The following is a 15,876-nucleotide window of genomic DNA, read 5'->3' on the forward strand; positions in this document are numbered from 1 at the left end:
AATGTTAGTTTTGCAGCTAAGCTAATTTTCCGCCTCGGCCCTGCGTGTCTCGGCCTCTCACGCGCTCCGGGATCTCGGAGGTGTCTCCGTGGGACACAGCCGTGCCTTGGAGCCTGTCCTTGGGGCTCTTGCAGCACACCGCTAAGGGGACACGCAGCCTCCCCTTTCATTAGGCTGGAAGATACGGATACAGATTGGACACTGACATGTAAATTAATATTGAGGAAGATGCTTAAAAAAATATATAGTCATCGGATAGGGCCTGAGGGCTACCAAGCTGAGAAAATGATTGGAGATCTGCTGGCTGCAGCTTGCGCCGGTGAGCATGGACCGTGCACAGAATGGGCACCTGATGAGGATGCTCATCATCCTCAGCTTCCCCATGAGCACACAGCTGCCCCAGCCTCGCTCCTGCCTGGTCCTAGCAGTATATAAAAGGTTATATCCTCCCTGCCAGAAGAGATCAGGGTTGCAGCATTGCACATGCGTGTACTGGCACCTCCCAGGGGTGGCACTGCACTGCACTGCCAGAGCTTGGGCTGGACCCAATATTCTGTCCTTTCCAGGTGAATTTGCAGAAAACTGCTCTTTGTACAATATTTTGAACCAGAAGGTAAATAAGCCAAGGGAGAAATTATCCCTTCCTTCAAGAGAGAGAGAAATATAGAAATAATTCCCTTTTTCCTGATACAATGCAGCAAAGCTTCCAGCACAGAGGCTACAGTAAGTACCAGCTGCTATTTGCAATATAGAGACAGATACATATATATTCACAGCCTGGTGTGGACTCATGTGTTGCAGTCTAGATTAAGACAACCAAAGCCCATCTGATCTCAGCTGGTGAGGTGTCATATAGAGCCTAAAAGAATCGCGTGGATCTCAGAAAATGAAAACCTATAGCTGCCTCTTTGCCCCTTTAACATAACCAGAAAATCACAGAAATTGTAGTGTTGGAGGCATAAAGAAAAGTCTCCTCTGAAAACTTCTCTGAAAATAAGTACATCTAGTTTTAATAGCATTGAAAGGATTTGAACTGTAGAGTGGTGGATCTGAACTTCAAGACATCATTAAACAGAATCAGAGGGAAACAAATGCTCATTTTTAGTTTATTTTTGAGAGAAAGAACAAATTTTAAAGGATTATATCATTATGAGAGTGTTTATAAGAGTATTTTCCCTTTTAGCATTTTTTGAGAGTTCAGAATAGTGGGCAATTAAGGCTGAAATAACCAAATGACTTTATCTAAAAATGGGAAAGATGAAGGGGAACAGTTCCTCTTTAACCGAAAGTTCAACCTTTCTTTTAATACCTCAATTCCTCAACCTCTATTAATCTAATTCGAGCTCCAATTTTTGCATTATTATTTTCTGAGAAAAAAAAAACAAAACCAAGAGAACAGTACTGGGTCCAGGAGACAGTTACCGCAAGGCTAAAAAACCTCCTGCATCTGCAAATCTCACAGTGCAGCTGCAGACCTGAGAGCCCAGGTACCTTTGGGGACGTCCTCTTTGGGAAACCCTGCCCTGAAAGAGCGTCTGCCCTGCAGCCCAGAGGTCTAACCGCAGTAGTGCAGTCCGGCCGCCCGCTGCGGACACGCTGGTTTTATTGCTGTCGTCACCTCAACTAAAATGAGCTCAGGCGGTGCTAGGAAAAGACCTCCGAGGCGCCTTCGCCGTGGTGTTTCAGTGAGTCTTTTAAAGTTTTGGCTGATCCTTGACATTAAGACACAATAGTCACTAATGTAGAAATAGAGCTTTTCTTGTCGTCTGTAATAGGCTGGTATTCTAGAAGCCTGATAGTTCCTACGGGAATCTTTTTATAAACTGTAGGGGAATGGAGCTGGACTTAAGACTTTAAGTTTATATGTAAAAAAAAAGTTTAATTTAAAGTTTTATGACTTTTTATTTTTTTTAGGGGGCATATGCTGTTCATTTAACCACTCCGTGCTGGAGTCAACTGGAAATAAAAACATATTCCTTCCCTTTTTAATCTTCAGTGATCACTTATTTCATGTATATTCCCTTATGCCTGTGAAATGCCTTGCTGAAAAATCTCCAGCTCACATCCTCACTTGTTTCATCATCCAGGGGTGAAATCTCAGGGCTCACTCTCCACAATGGGGACTTCACTGTTTCTATCCCAACATGATATTTTACCCATTTTTGGGTAGCCTATTTTACCCGTTATTGTCACCCACATCCACAACACACAACCTAGGTGTTTCCTGCTGCTGTTTGAGCTGCTTGGGCTGTTGCACAAGGCATTTTCCCCATCTTTTATAACAGAATGATGCCTTTATTTGATTGCCAGGGTGAGATTTGCCCTGCCGGATATTTTGCTGCTGAAAGACCCGACGCAATCAAATGAGGCAGATGCAACGTATAGGAAATAAGGACTTCATGCCAGAGAGATGACATCTCAAATTACATGTCATTTTAGACACCGGAAATGAAAATCCCAAAGATGCTCAGAAGAAAAGCAAAATTGCTCCAGTCTTCATTAATTTAGGGGGCTTAGGAAGCAGAGATGAGGAGTCTCAGAGCTGAAAGCTGCAGGAGGGCTGCAGCTACCTGGCAGCACTCGCCCAATGACTGCTGAGGCTTATTTACCTGAGAGGTGGGTGGTAAATGGAGACAGAAAACATCCGGGTGTGTTGGAAGGAAGGGTCTCGCTGCAGGAAGGCTGCCCTGGGCTGCTCTGTGCTTGTCATCAAAAGTAGAGCAGAGAAGCCCATTTAGTTTCTCTGAGTCATACAAACAGCCCTTCAGAGCCACACAGGTGATTCAAAGGGGGGAAAGGGAAAGAGATGAGCACAGTATGGCAAGGGAAGATGGTGATTTGTTTCTAGGACTGAAAGGGAAGATGAGCTGAAGTGACAGAGGTGCACAGGGCAGGGAGGAACGATGAGGAACTACTTGAGCAAGTCCAGGTCTGTCCCAGCAAACTGGACCATGGCCCAGGGAGGGCACTCAGCCATCAAAATTTTGATACTGAGAAATGGGTGCACTCTCATAATCTGCCACTGAATCAAGTCTGCCATGAAATTAAGAGCAATGATTTTTTTTTTTTAAATTCCATGCAACTCCACCTCTAACTCCAGCCCCCTGTTTCCCAGGGTATTTCAATGTCCTGTAAGACTTACAGTCCTGGAGTGTCCAAATGGGAGGTTAAAACCTGAGATTAGAAGGCTCAAGAAGGTCTAAAAGGAAATCTGTGTCCTCAAAGGGTGTTTAGTTGAGTACAAGGCCTGTTGGATCCTTCAGAAACGGTATTTAACGTGTCTCCTAGGGCATCAATGCTTGAGGCAGAAGCAGAAGTTCTTTCAAAAATCATGACATCCATATCTCCTGAAATCCCTCCAAAAGTTCTGTCAAGAAATCCTCAACACAGCTTCTAGCAACTCCAAATGGTATCAGAATCTGCTAGTCAAGGCACTGAATTGCCTTCCACTTATGATGGAGGCACAGAGTATGGATGCCCATGGATGTGGATGTCTGACCACAATCAGACTGGTGGGAGTGTTAAGACAATCAAACAACTAAAGGTTAGCATGTGCTTACAGCTCTAAAGAATGTCACACAGGAGCTGTTTTAAGCCCAAAGCTCTTCTGACATGGAGTGCCATGTCCTTGTTGCTGCTGCTTGGCTATTTAGGACTGAGCTCATCCAGAGTTCAGCAGAATCTTCTGTCAGCAGAGCACCAGAGTCTCCTAAAAGCCCAGTGACAAGATGCTGCCGTGACTAAGCACACAACCTAGGGACACAGGGAGATGCATAGAGCCACCTGGGGCAGAACTGTCCTCTCTAGAGATCTGTGAAGGTTTTTCCCAGTCTCAGAAACAGAGGTCTATGATCCCCATCCTGGTCTCAATCTTGAAGCTCTTAGAGGCTGAGGAAAACACGAGGTCGGTTAACTGCTAAATGTGCCAGACTTAACTCCAGATTAGACCAACATGTAAGTCAGAGAAGCAGCTATTTGATGAGCATTTTGTTGTGACGCAGCATATCAAAGGGTGTAAATGCCATTGCCCTGAGGTGAGACAAAAAAGCTCAAAGAAACATGAAGCAGAAAACCTGAGCATGCCTGACAGAGGACTTTGGTGATGGGTAGCAAAGAAAAGCCATCAGTTTATGGCCTATATGATAAAACATCCCAATATTCCTGGAAAGCGTGGCTCTGCAGGATGGATAGCTCCTATCTCCATCAAAAAGGTAAAGATGCACCATTGGGTGGAAAGTAGCTGGAAAAGTTTATTAAAATGAAAAACCTCCCAGATCATTTGACTTTAAGGCTTTAAAGTGCCCAGGACTTCTGACAGATGAAAGAAGAATCAGTTCATTTGTTGAAGGAAAATGGAAACCTCACAGAAAGGTAAATCCCACTGTGGGGTTAAAAATCCACCTTGGGAGGCAGCTTGCAGAATTCTGCTGTAGAAGACCAAGAGCATGAGTATCACGTGCCAAGGCTGGAAGAGCATTTCACAACTCCAAGGAGCACACGATACTACACCAGGTGACACCTGAGGTGAGGTCTGTCTAGTTTCTCAAACACCAGAGCTTGATTCAGTCCTTGAGGGGAATCTGGGCCAGGAAATACGGAGAGCAGGGGTTCCAGGATAGGCAGGAGAATCAGCAAGGCTCGCGCCAGGCAGGGCAGCACATTCCTTTCTATGAGCACTGAGGTTCAGGCAATCCCTCGTCTCTTCTGCTTAAAGTTTATAGCTAAATCTTGGGCAGCTTGGTAGCATGTGCTATAAATAAAGTAGCAATATAAAAGAACAAATAAAGAGATCCAAGTATGTTGTGCTACAGTGCTCGTCACACTGAGAGTCAGCCAGGACTATTCTGGATGAAGACTTTATTTTCATTACAGCAACACCTTCCTCCGTATATTATTTGATCCTGCCTGCAGTGCAACAGCATCCAGGCCAAGGCAGAGCCCTAGAGCATTTGACAAGAGGGGAGCTAATGTCACTGAGATGACAATTTATAAACAGCAGTCCTTATGAGACGTAGACATTGCATAGGAATTGCAAACTAAAGATCAAACCAGTATATGAGGAATTCCAAAGCACACTTGTGCCTGTGGATTAGGGAATTAATTGCATGATGTCACCTGCCCAATTCAGTCTGTCATTATAGTAAATAAAGTTGTAGTATGAAACCTCAGGTAGCTGGGAGCTTTCAATTGTACCTTTACTTGTAATGTCCAGTTTCATCATCTCATTGAGTATGTTGTTATTTTGAGCTGGCCCAATTTCCTTTGAATACAAAGCAGTAATTCCACTGGTCTGAATCAGGCCACTGCCAGTTTGAGAACTGGTATTTTCACATTTGGGAATATTGTTAATAACTTGCCCAGGAAAGGAATATAAATTTTTGCCATCAGGAGAAAAGTTGCTTGCCCTAAACAGATGGGTCTAACCAGAATATAATCCAAATCTCATTCTTGAATAGGGGAATATTGTGCTGACTGTATACAAGCTTAATACCTCTGCTTGCTTCAGATTTTTCAGTAAATATCTAGTACATAGGAGTGCTGTGTAAAATGCAAATATAACTTTTTGAGTAAGATGAAGGAGGGTTTGATAGTCTAGCCTTTCTGGAAAGGCTTCCAGCAGAGGATTAGGAGCTATGGATGGTGTTTCCATAAACCCTTGTTTTTGGCCTGACAGTGACTCCCAGAGAAGCTGGTGGTAAATCTGCCATTGTATTCGAGAGGAACAGAGTTGAGACAGCGCTGAGCAAACTGAAGATCCCAGCCTTTGACTCAGTAGTGTAAATATTTTGCCTTTATAAGCAGAGATTAGTAAATTCAGGGACGTTATTCAAAATGCAATTTGGTAGCTGCTTCACTGAGCAGTATCCATACACGCTGAGCATACTTATCTCCCCCAGTTTCAAAACGGCTTCGTGTTGTTAAGGAGCAAGGGCATAAATCACAAAAGCAATTGCATTCAGCGCCCAAGCTGGTAATCTTAGCACAAAGAGGACAGAATGGGTCACAGACACATTATTCCCTCTGCACCCTGTCTGGTGGCCCCCTTGGGAAGGATGCATGGCTCTGTGGCTAGGTGCTATGGAAATGCAAACTGCTCGCATAGGTGCTCGATTCTGACCCAAAACTCCCAATTTTCCAGTCTCATGTGGTCTGTGTGACACGTTTAACGAGAATGGAAAACAGCTGCACAGAAAAAAAAAAATGAATGCCTGCTCATATTCAGAGTCAGACATATTGTTTTTTATGGAGTAAATTAAAGCTACTTAGTAGAAAAGTCACAAGTTAAAAACATACTCCAGTAAAGATGGTCAAATCTCAAAATTGAGTTGGAAAACGATTTTTCAATGAGTTCTCTACTCAATGGACACCAGTATTTCATAGCATGTAGCAACAAATAATGTTCAAGAGATGAGCATAATAAATCTTAAATTGTAGCTGTATTAAGTGTCAGGGTGCCACAGAAATCTTAGATATCCACAGGAACTGTTCACTGGTACTCACAAAAGGCTTCATGTGCCCCATCCTGAAGAGTTTAAATTGGATTTGAGGGTGACATCAAGATTTCAGTCAGGAAGATGTACTGAAACTTTTCTGAAACGCTTTGTTTATTTGAGTAAAATAGTTTACAGATTCATATTACTGGTCACATGAGTATTCTGCCTGAAATGCAGGCCTTATTATTTGAGGTTGGAATCCAAAAATTCGCTGAAGGATTTTACCTCTGGATTTTAGAGATTTTCTATTGTTTTCTGTATTCAGAAAAGACTTTTCTGAATGCCCAAGAGGGTAAAAAGCAGTCCATCTCTGTCCTTTGGTCTGACTGACCCTTGTCTGAATGAATTTCTGAAAATTATCAGCAAACTCATTTCACAGAAAGGTAAAACGGATACCATAGATGTCTTATTGTCTGTATAGCTCTGGGGAACAGTGGGAAAGTGGTCAGGCATTTACCTGAGGAACAGCACAAGCTTATGAGTGCTCATTTATTCTCATTCCTCTTGAGGTCTGAATACATGAAGAAGACACAGGGGGTACTTTGCTGTTTCCAGATCTGATGAGATGCACCACCAGCTCACCAAAGAGAATTAAATGAGAGGGGATAGCTCTATAGCAAGGTTTTGTGCTGATGATTTAAGTTGTTTTTGTGGAAGTCCCAGGGATAGCTGCCCTTGCAGCAGTGCATACTGGCAGAGCACCTAAAAGAGGGAACTTTCTCCTGCTCAAAAACTGAGCCAAGAGGGCCTGTCTCCTTCAGAAGGGCCTCAGGACCTCCCTGGTCAACGCTCCAGCAGCTGCAAGTGTCTTTGCACTATTCCAGAGACTAAATTCTTGGTCTGAACTGGGACTTGGGATAATAGCTACAGCTGGCACCAGTATCACAGGAATGTGTGTCTTCAAAAAATGTGATTCTCTAACAGCAGGGAAATACATCTGTTGATGGAAGTCGTGAAGAGAAAGAGACAACAGGAATTACTGTTGTGAAGGTGAGATCAGCATCCAGCATAGGTTGCAATGAGAACTGGATTTCTGTTCCTGCATTGGCACTTGCTTTCCTGTAGGGCCACCTCAACCTTCTGCTAACATTCTTCTGAGATGACACTTCATATTTGATAGTGTTCATCTTCAGCTCTGAATCATTTCCTTGGCACCATTTGCCTGTGTTTTACAGTGATTCCAGGATTCTTCAGCAACTAGGATTTTGGTGCTTGCTTCAGGAGTTGAAAACACTGATTAAAAAACACCGTAAGTGTCCCATGAATTTCCTCCCCCTTAAACCCTATTTTAATGCTACTGTGACCCAGAAAGAGAAACAATCGTCAGATCAAAGAGTAATGATCAGACTTTGGAGGAATGGGGAAAGCTGCCATCCAGATGGAGAATGGAAAAATAGTCTGCGGGATGGTATAATGGGAATGTGAAAATAAGCCTCCTTTGGGAATACCATCAGTTGCAGAGCCCTGCTCTGCTGGCTCCTAATTGACACGGCTGCAAATAGGACAGAAGAAGGATTGTACTGCCTTGACCTGGAGCAGCTGAAAAAGGATTTCATTCACACCCTCGTATTTCCATGGATCACTTGAGCACAGGAATGAGACAATGGTTGTTGCATAACTCCAGAGAATAAACTTTCTGGACAACATCCAATGACATTGCTGTGAATAAACCTATACTTAACTATTTTCCCCCAAACTGGAAAAAAAAATAATAATAATAAAATAAAAAACCACATTGGGTCCAATGCAGGGCAAAGCCATGGGGTTTGGGGCCAAAGACTGTGTCTGACTTCAGTGCTCTGCATCTGACCTAGTTACCCATCAGCAAGAGGCACTTTAGACGTCTGCAGTTGAAGGGCTCTTGCCACGTCCATATGGTTTGTGCTCTTGCCAAGTTGATAGTTTATTCCAATGTCTGATTAAGCTGAGCTTTTGTCCTGTGACTTTCTCCCTTGGAAGGAACTGCCTTTGTGCACGTGCACCTTGTACATGCACCAGTGCCCATCAGAGGGCACCTCACCTCCTCCTGGCTGCCCAGCCTCGCTGCCTGCTGTGAGGGTGAGGAGCTCAGAGCTGCCCTTCCTTATGTGTGAATGCTGGCGCTGGCATTTGTCCCTCAGGAGGGACAGAGTGAAATTGGGCCAAAAGATTCTTCCATAAATACTTCAAGTGGCTGCTTCCTGGTTTCAGAGACACTGAGCCTCTTCTTCCTCCCCAGCATATATGGACCCTCCCTGGAGCTTTCAAGGGAAACACTGAGATTCAAGAAGGGACTTAAGGTTTCCCTCATGGTTTTGGCATGCAAGGGAGAGTCAGGAGGGGACAGGGAAGCTCAGACAGCTGGGGGAGAGACTGGGCTCTGCTCTTTCCACCTGCTGTCTACCCCTGAGCACCCTCCAAGTGGGAGAGCTGAGTTAAAAACATAGTGCTGAGGATTCAGTACCATCTTGGGCTGCTTTCATCTCACTGCAATGACAGCCAAGGGGCTGTTTGCCTCAAGAGGTGGCCACAGGTCCTGATACGAGCTGAGAGCAACCCGCAGGGAAAGCTCCCGTTCCAGGGAAACCCGCGTTGGGCAAATCTGACATGAAGATACAAATCTGCCTAAATTCCACGTCTGAAAGGTGTGAGCGTCCCGCTAGCTCTAAGGCAGCAAGGAAAGCAAGCGTGATAGAAGCATCCCTGAGCAAAATTCTTTCACTGAAATGTGTTTAGTTGAAATATGTTTAAACTTGCTCTCTTTTGATGATCGCAGGATCTCCCCAGCCGACTCCATCACAGCCACAGTTTGTAGGTGCAGGCCATGCTACTGAAATGTGTGATGGACTTCAAAGGTCTGAGCAAGCACATGTGCAACCAGCTGTGGTGAATGAGCCCGAATCAGCCTTGACAAGGTTTTCTCACTGGCTTGGGTTGGTGAGTAGGCAAGATTCCTATTTGTGTTGCTTTCTAATATGATAAATCTCCTCTGTCTTTTTTTCTTCTCTTTTTTTTTTTTTTTTTAATCCTCCTCTGACATTTAAGGCTTGTCTATACAGGGGATTTAATTCAAATTATTTGAGGATGTGAATTTAGAGAGGAATAATTATTCTTGATTAACTCCCCATGTGGACATTCCTGTTCCAAAATAAAAGTGCTTTATTTCAAAAGGGTTTAACTGACTTCAAGAAAAACCTGCAGGTTGTTTTTCTCTAAAAATATAAGAAAAGAAGGATGAAAAGGAATAATTTTTTTTTTCTCTTCAATTTGTAGAAAATGTAAGGACTTTGGAATATTATGTAAGTTTTACCTGAAAATTGCTATATAATTTTTCACGTACAATTTTTCACGTCTAATTTGCACCTCTGATAAACTGCATGCTGTTAAAATTACTGTTCCATGAAAATAATTACTCAGCAGCCAATATAATTAGACAACCAATACAAAACCAGAGGCAGAAGTGCAGGATGAGGATCGGACTGGAAGGGCTGTTTGCAGGGAGGCTGCTCCACGGTATATTTTATTCTGTCCACACACTTCCATGCAGCCTGGTTTGCCAAAACCAGGGCTGATTATGGAAGGTATCAGACCTCACAAAAGCTTAATTGAGAAAAAAAAAAAAGTCTTAGCTTTAAGATTAAATTTGTGTTCAAAAAGAAGGACAAATCTCAGAATAATCAGCACTCGACTGGGGACAACTAGAGATTTGGGTGTCAAAAAATGTCAAGTACACCCAACCACAAGGCACTGGTGCTGCTGTTCTGAATGGTGCCCATGGTACCCAGAAATGAGTCCAGCATCTGGGACATATAGAGCTGCCAAAGAGCTCACTGGAGCACAACTGCCCTTTCTGCCTATCAGGGTGCTGGAGAACCCATTTGGGCCCCTGTTCAGAAGAGGGATGGGAATTTCCTCATCCAGGAGCAAATCCAGAGATGAGAAACTTCAATAAACAGCTTCCAGTTCTGTAGGAGCCCACGGAATTGGGCTCATGGAAAACCAGAGCATACACTTTTCTTAGATTCCTTTCTTTGTTTCATCCCAATGTAGAATGGAAAATTATTGAGTCTTTTTTATTTCTTTTCTGGGAGAGGAAAGCCTTTCCCACCCAGTTCTAATTTTCAATGAAGCAAGGAGAGCTAGCCTCTTGTGAGCATCCAGCTGTCCATGGACCACAGCTCTGATTTCAAAATCACGTAGGAACATTAGGGGTCATGAGAATACAGCAGGTTATGGGATGGCTCGTAAAAATATGCAGCGCTCTGCATACACAGACACTAGAATGGAAACTGCTGTAATCACATCAAGAAAATTGGGAAGCTAAAAACTAAAATTTGCAAAAAAATAAAAAGTTTTTTCTTTTTTTTTTTCCCAAGACTTTTGATAATGATTTCTATTGCCCTCCTCTTCTTTGCCACACTGAAAAGAAATCTGCAGATAGGACACAATTATGACACTCCTTCCAAAACTACTCTTCACATTACATAGTTAAAAGTTCATCTGAGAAGTGAAATCTTTTATCCACATCTAGTTCCAAGTACATAATTCCTGCTCACTTAGACCAAGACACACTTTTCTCTTCTTTTTGAAGAGCAATATCCTGATAAAAAATACATTACATCAATTGTCCAACCCATTGAACCAAAAGAGATCATGGCCAAAAAACTCTGCACATGTCCCACCATTCCGGCCATCTTTTCCAGGTCCAGGAGTGGGAGTAACTGCAGCCCGTTTCCAGCCTGGACCACCACTGTGTGGGACAGCGAGAGCAAGAGCTGGACATCCAGCCCTTCTGTAGGGTGGACATAGGATGTGGCACAGACGCACATCTGAGCTCAGGAGTAGGGAGAAGATCTCAAATCCCACCCTTCAGATATGGCTGTAGTAACTTTGAGGGCTTTCAGCAGAAAATAGGGTCTTTGGGGCCTGAGCCATTTTGAAATCAGGACTTCAAGATGTTTTTGAAAATTTTAGTCAAGGTGAATTCATACTAAAGTCTAAATCCATGGTTGATTGCAATGAAATGGAAATAGTTATGAAGAGATTAGGGATGAGCTTTTGAAATAGTCCTCTGAATTGTAAGTAGACTCTTCTCATTGAAAATCACTAGATTTGGGCATCTAACTCCCTTACTTTTGAAGAGGGTCTAAAACTCATTCTGTTAACAAGCGGGCCCATATTTCTTTTCAAGGAAAGCAGTCTTCTTCTCATATCCCAAAATTAAGATAACAGAGAGCTGCATTTTTCTTTTATTCTCAAAGGCTAATACTGAAACAATATAGAAATCATTGTGAAAAATAAACTACAGCACTTTAGATATTTAGTTTTCAAATCAGTTGACAGGCATAGCAAGGAAATGTTTTTAATTCTTAAGAAATACATGTAATAAAATACTGTTCAAATAATGTTTAAGTGATGTGATGAAAGATGGGATCATGAACCCTCTGTTATGTTAACAATTAGCAGCAGAGGACATGGATTTTGTTTAAGAAATGTGGACTCCTAATATTAAGGTCAACATAGGAGTAAACAGGAATGGCAGTGTGTGCTAGAGTCAGACTTTGCTAATGTTCGCTTAGTTATCTGTAAACCTTTCTTTTTTTTTTTTTAACTTATACCAGGACCTAACATAGTTATCTCCCGTGTGCCTATGGGTATGCAAGTGTGCACGGGCACCTTCCCCTATCCCAAACATTGTGTGCACTGAATGACTTTCTTGCTTTGAACTTTTACACATATTTGTGTCAGGACCGGTGATAAAGGTCACATCTAATGCCAGCACCCAGTCTGCACCATCCAAGGCAGCAAGGTCCAGGAGACAGGATGTGGCCCTGGGAGCTGGTGCCTGAGCTGTCACTCACTGCACGTGTGATACCAGCAAGTGATTTCATCCAATGGTACCTTACTCTCACTTTCTCTTAGTTATTCATCTTATTTGATGACCTCTTCCTGTTGACCATGGTGTTGGCCATCCATGGTGTTGACCACTTGACTTCAGGCTTGGAGCTCCTACTGCAAATAGTGATAAACATACTGGAGTGCCACTTGAGAAGACTCAGACTGCATGGGGAGCAAATAGTAAAATATTTGCTGAGCAACCTATCTCACCAAATATTTCCAGAGGCTTTTCTATTAATATGTTATCCTATATAACTTGTTTTTCCAAACTGCAAAATGCAGAAAGGAGGACAGACCTCTGCTCCTGCAAGCTGCTAGTGTGGGGCTCAGTCCAGCAAAATGCTGACCACTCTCAACTCACAGCTTGAGCAATAGGAGTTGGAGATATCCAGCACCCACGAGAAGCCCAGGAAAGGCGACGGACACTATTCAGACACCCAGTGCCAAGCCTCTTTAGCCAAAAGTATGTCTCTAAGTAGAATGCATATTCTATCCCTTGTTCTCTCTTTTTCTCTCTCTGTCTTAATAATGTGTGTAGCTCTGGTTTATTTTTATCAAGATTAACAATGGAACAATACTGCTTCAAATATTAAAAAGGCAAAGAAATGTAGATACTGAAAAGGAAGGAAAATACCTCAATTTCAAGCCGAAAGATTACTTTGGGTCCCAGAGGAAGCAGAAGCAATTTAGTGGCTGATACCCTTAGCAAGAAAAAAGGTTGTAAGATTAAGACCAACTGCTGTTTGGATAAGTGGTTGGTAATTGCACATATCAGCAATTATGTGCTGTCATATCATTTTTCTGTTACCTTACTCCTCTCTCATGTCCCGCCAGGGTTTACTTGGAATGACCCTACATCTATGGTCCTCTTTGGATTCACCTTCTTAATGTCATACCACAGTGCCTGGAAAGCTCTAAGTTCAAAGAAAAAAGAAGTCATTATTGCACGAGGTGCCTGGTGGAGGTGCTCCTCTTAGCAGATGTAGCTAGAGGCTACCACTGTAATGACAAGGATTCCAGAAGGAGAAATAAAGAAAGGCCTCCTTAACCCGCAGAAAACTCTTTGTCTTCAAGCCACACAAGGAAAAAGGGATGTAGTGGGGACGATGGCAGTGGGGAGAGGTGGCAATGGGCCAACATTATCTGCGTGTTTCCATCTTGTTAGTGAGGTGCCTGCACACAGACCTAGTCATGAAGGTAAGGTTGTGAGAAGGACCTTGTGCTGTGACTGTGCCTCTGAAAGCAGAAAGCAGAGTGTATGCTCTTTATGACTACTACCTCAACTGAAGTCATCCTGGGGGCAACAGCGATCCAGCTTTCCAAGGGTCTTCTACGGAGGTGACCAGCAGCTGAGCACTTGCACCGCTCGTCAGAGGCTCTGCATTGCCTGTGAAGGCAAATGCCACCTCTTCCATTGCAAACAACTTGCCTCTCTCACAGAAGTAACCGATTTCCTGATAAAGCTTTGAAAGATTTCAAAGTCTCCTCCAGCTGAACTCGTCTGCTTGTTGCCTGAGGGGAGCCTCTGGCATCTCCGGCATTGCGTGCTCCTATGGAACAGGAAATATTTAGCTTGCTAATGAAATTCAGGTAGGTACTGCAACTCTTGCTGTTTGCAAAGTGCTTGTAGTGTATACATAGAATAGGCCAAATCTGGCTTTCAGGTCTCCTAGTATTGGCCCAATGCAAAGCTTCTGACGGCTTCACACAGATGTAAAGGGGGGCAGACATTTGCACAGTGTCTTAATGAACGAATGCCATCCCTGAAAGGGCTTTAGTGATGTTAACCACTGATCTTGGAGATTAACCTTTGTGGCAACAGGCTCTGAGAGAAGACAAGAAGACCTGTGGCTCGGGCTTTGGGGGACTAATTGCCAAAATGTGAGAGTCTAGGCTTCCCAGTGCCACTGCTGTAGCAAGGGACCACATGACAGCACATGGGAGAGCTAATACCCTTCAAAAAGGTACAGAGAAAATTCCTCAGTGCAGATAAAGATGTGAGATCTTGAGTTTATAAAGCCTGCAGTTTCTTGCCAAGAAATGGTGTGAAAGGTAGAAATGAGTTTAAAAGGTTGAGAGGGGCCCAGCAAGTCGATAAGTGAATAATCCAACCCAGGTAGGAAATGAAAGCATAAACAGGAGTCCCCACATACTGACAAGTTAGCACTGGTTGTGCTCTGGAAAGGATCCTAAAATAACAGAGATTCCTGGAGACAGAATAAACACATCTCTCAGTTGTCATCCCAAGCAGGGGATAATTGCCTAGATGTCTGATTGACTCACTGCTAGAACTAAAAATGTAGTTCTCTGACATGCTGTCACCTACTTCTCTGTAAGTTTGAGATTTTTCAGTAAAGCACACCAGGAATCAAAGCAAATGTCCGCAAGAAAAGATGCATCTCGACCTTGAACTTTAATCATTGGCAAAGGGCTGAAAATGCACTTGAAAGGAGTGAAGTTGCTGCATTCCTGAAGAAGACATTTAATCCTGGAATCCCCTGGGGCTGAGCACATACGACACAAACCTCCACAGCAGCCAACAACCAGTTTCAACCCCAGCCTGGGTGCTGGGCTGAATTAGTGCTCGGTTTTCCCAACTCCCATATCAGAACATCACCTAGAGCCCCGTGGGTCCAATATCCATAACTTCATGTTGAATCCCTATCCTGGGTTGCAGGGCAGTACAGCTTCTCCTTCAGTAACTCCCTTCCCAGTTTACACCCCTGGAAAGGACAAGGAAGAAAGGGTCCTAAGTTAGTCTTTGTTCTAATTTGGTTCCCTTTTTTGGGACCTCAAGTAGGGTCTTTGGTATCTTCCCAAAGCAACTTGAAGGGCTTTAAATTAGTGATTCTTATTGAGCAGTCCTCTCCTCAGGCTTTGCTTGCTTCTCACTTCAGAACTAATCTCAACTATGGGTATGTTAAACTTATTCAAGAAAATGTAAGAGACAAAATGCAAAAACGTTAATACAAATTTTCAGTACGTCTTGGAAGCTCTAGAGGGCGGGAAGATTTCCAACATTACCTCAGTTTTCAAAAGCAAAAGAATGACCTGACTGCAGTCGAGCTTGGCCTAGATCCCAGGAAGAATGAAGTACCAATTCAGAAGTCAATTAATAAATACACATAAAACGTAATTCATGCCGAGTTGATGAAGGTAACTAATTATTAACTTGATATCATATTTTGATGTGTAACAGGCTTCCATAAACTAATTTATTTAGCTCTGTGGGGCAGCTTAATTACTGAGCTAGAATGAAAATTAACAGGACACATATTAGATGAAATATAAATCATTTAAAAAAGGCTTTAAAATGTAACTATAAAAGAAAATCTTCAGTAGATTAATATATATAATTCCTGTTTGTAAGTCCTATTTATCTATTTATCTATTTATTTACTATTCAGAAAAAAAAAAGAACAAAAGAACATGATCATGAGTGGTAGATTTCAAAGAAGGCACAGATCTGGAAGTAAAATTAATAGTAAGAAGAATGGATCACTGA

The sequence above is a fragment of the Nothoprocta perdicaria genome, unplaced genomic scaffold, assembly GCF_003342845.1.
Source record: "Nothoprocta perdicaria isolate Ctin4 unplaced genomic scaffold, notPer1 scaffold_95, whole genome shotgun sequence".
NCBI classification, from domain to species: Eukaryota; Metazoa; Chordata; class Aves; order Tinamiformes; family Tinamidae; genus Nothoprocta; species Nothoprocta perdicaria.